The following is a 3,335-nucleotide window of genomic DNA, read 5'->3' as shown; positions in this document are numbered from 1 at the left end:
TTTTTGAAAACTGGAAGGTTCTATAGCCTGAGCTACCAATGCTTGGTATCTATCAAGTCGTTTGTGTTGCCTCTTGCTCGTCCTAGGAAGCCCAATAAACTCCTATGCATCCCTTAATGTCTAACGAACCTCTTTTTTGGCTCAACCACTAGTCATGGGATGTTTTGCGATCTCCTCGTTGTCCCATCTCTGTTGCTCCATCTGCTGAGAACTCCCTGGATTTCTAGCCCCTAAGGAAATACTAGTACTGGTCAAAGTACATGACCCTTGAGATTGTCCTCCTGCTTGTCCCACTGGTTGCTCTTGTGGCAGCCCTTGCTGCTGGACTAAGGGAGCTTTTGCTAACTGATTCTGATCACTGGTAGGTATCTCTCGAGACCTCCTGAAAGCTCAGTCCTCCATGAACTTCACGTCTCGTCTTACTAATATATTCCTATTGTTAGGAATGTAGATTCTTAATGCCTTGAGGTTTCATTGTACCCAACAAAAAACCATTTTTCTGCAGTCTAATCCAGTTTGGTCCTTTTATCATCTGGCACGTGACAATAAGCAACGCTGCCAAAAATTCTAAGGTGGCTAACTTCTAGCTTCTTCCCCGTGAAGACTCCTTTTGGCGTTTTCTTCCCTAATGCTCTATGAGGAGTTCTGTTTTGAATATGCACTGTCGTGTTACATGCTTTTGCCCACAGAAATCTAGGTAGATCCTGGTCATATAATATAGTCTCTGCAGCGCCAACAGTGGTTTTGTTTTCTGTTCCACTACACCATTCTGTTGTGGATTGTATGGAGTTGTCTATTCTCTCTTGATGCCTTCCTTCACACAGAAATCTGTGAAGTCTTTATCAATATATTCTCCACCATTATCTGAGCGAAGCACCTTGATCTTCTTCCCTATCGCATTCTCCACAAAAGCTTTAAACTCTCTAAAACGATTGAAGACCTCATCCTTGGTCTTCAAGAAGTAGACCCTGGTTTTCCTAGAATGATCATCAATAAAGGTGACAAAATACTCAGCATCGTTGAGAGATCTAACGAACATTGGGCTACAAATATCTAAGTGTATAAGTCATAACACGCCATCAACTCTATTGTCACTTCTGGGAAATGTTGCCTTAGCATACTTCCCAAGTACGCAACATCTGCACACATCATTGTGTTCAGTCCCTAGTTCAGGAACCCCTGTTACGGCCTCCTTGAGCATCTAGAGTGCTCCATGATGTAGATGTCCCATTCTTTTGTGCCATAATTCATTCATCTCCTTCCCACTGCTATTGTTGCTACCTATCAGTGCCATTGGTTAATCGATTCATAATCAGTACAACTTGTTACTTCGAACTCCAATTTGTCTTACTTTCTTCTAGCTCGGGTACTTGACATACACTTTCCTCCCTACAAAGTAAACATCATACCCTTTATCCTGTAACTGGGATACTAAAATCAGGTTCATGCCCATTCCTGGCACATGCAATACATCTGAAGCATTGGTGCTTGCTCCTGACTCTCCTCGAAAATCTATGGTACCTCTCCCTGTTGTAGTACATTTCGTTCAGTTTCCCATAGTAATCTGGAAATCCATCTACTCCTCTTTGTAGCTAGATAAATATTCTCTAACCCATGTCATATGAGATGAAGCTCCACTGTCTATGTACTAGACTCCTTATGACACTGATCCTGCTAAGAAAGCAAATTCGTCTTCCAAGCTGGAAAACAAATATGAAGTCTCCTGAGTGTTACTTCTGTCCATGGCTAAACTGGAACAAATTTAGTGTGCTATTTCTCTTTGCCTCCCGACGTGAATTCTGCAGGAAAACTTTTATGCGTCCAACCAGTATCTTTCTCAGAAAAAAATTGAGCTGCAACTACTCCCTCTGACTGTTGGAATCACTAACAGGGCAATTCTATTTTCCTACCTCCTCTCAACTGAAAAAATTGAACTGTTTCCCTACCAACTCGCACTGCCTGAACTGGGTTCTCCATAGTTTCTCTTGGAATTTCGATATGTTGCTCCCTATGAATAGCGAAATTGCTTTTTCTGCTTCTGAGCTTCCTGGTTAATCAATTAAGCTCTGATACCATGTGAAAATTATGTCTATTGCAGCTATTGGAGATTATTCTTCTAACTTATAAATTAATTATGTAGTTTATTTACTACGACAAATAACGAATAAAATCACAACTGTAATTTTCACCATACAAACACTGCGGAAAATAAAATATTGGAAACTAAGAAATTCTAGCACACACACAATAAAATTGATAGTTATTTTGGACAATTGTCCCTGGAAAAACCCAACTTGGGAAAACTGGTGCAACATATGAGGGTTTTATTATTGATGTTCAAAAAAAACCCTGAGTACAATAATTTAGATGCCCAGCTGGCAGTGTAATCTAAAGAAAACACTGGCAAAAATATTGTGAGAATTTTATCTCACCCCACAATGATTTTCTGCCTCTGAAATAGCTTCCCCAACCTCTACGTGAGAGACCTGCGTCAGCCTCTTTGCAGTGCCCTACGCTGGCCCTCTAAAGATTTTGGCCTTCCTTCCTTCAGCTCTTTCAGGAACTAAAAACTTTCTCCTGAAATGTTGTTGCTCTCTTGCTACTCACCCTCTGGCTCTATCTTCTATGTTTCCCTGCTGCTATTGAGAAAATCGAATTGTCTGGGCAACTGAGTATCTTACTATCTGCACTGGATGATTTCCATCACCACATCAACTTTCTTTTATAATCCATCGTTGGAGCACCAATGACCAAGATTAAAGCTTAATCAAGGGCTAGGATCATTTATGGGTCGATTCGTGTGAGTTTCTAGATGATTCATGTCTTATCTCAATTAATACGGATTAATTAACCATATTCCCTAGTAAGTTTAGACTTAGGAAATATTTAAAATTTGGTTAATGATCTAATTGAGACACTTCTATGTGGAATTTCCATAAACTATTTCTGGGTTTTAGAGATCTCATGTATTCTAGCCTCTCCACAAAATTCCGTGGTTAGTACACATCTGATGCTAGAAACACTAACACCATTTAACATGGATTATAATACAATTGTGGTTCTTTAACCAAAAATACAAAACCATGGGTTAAGCCAGTAGGCACCACAAAACCGCTAAAAGCGAAAATCTTGTGCCAAAAGTTGCCACAAACGAATTCAAAAAACTGCCCAAAGAAAATTTCTTTGAGGGCATTACCCCTCTCCCCCCCAACTGTGCTCGACGCAACATACAATGCATGAATATAGTCATGAAAAGAATATAACACATACCCAACATTCTTCCACTTGTTATTTTTTTGCACACAATGGGTCACAGTGGTACATGATCAACAATC

The sequence above is a fragment of the Pinus tabuliformis genome, chromosome 4_2, assembly GCF_031772625.1.
Source record: "Pinus tabuliformis cultivar Carrire ecotype Pingquan chromosome 4_2, CPIR1, whole genome shotgun sequence".
In the NCBI taxonomy this organism is placed as follows: domain Eukaryota; kingdom Viridiplantae; phylum Streptophyta; class Pinopsida; order Pinales; family Pinaceae; genus Pinus; species Pinus tabuliformis.
Note: the sequence above shows the minus strand (reverse complement) of the source record.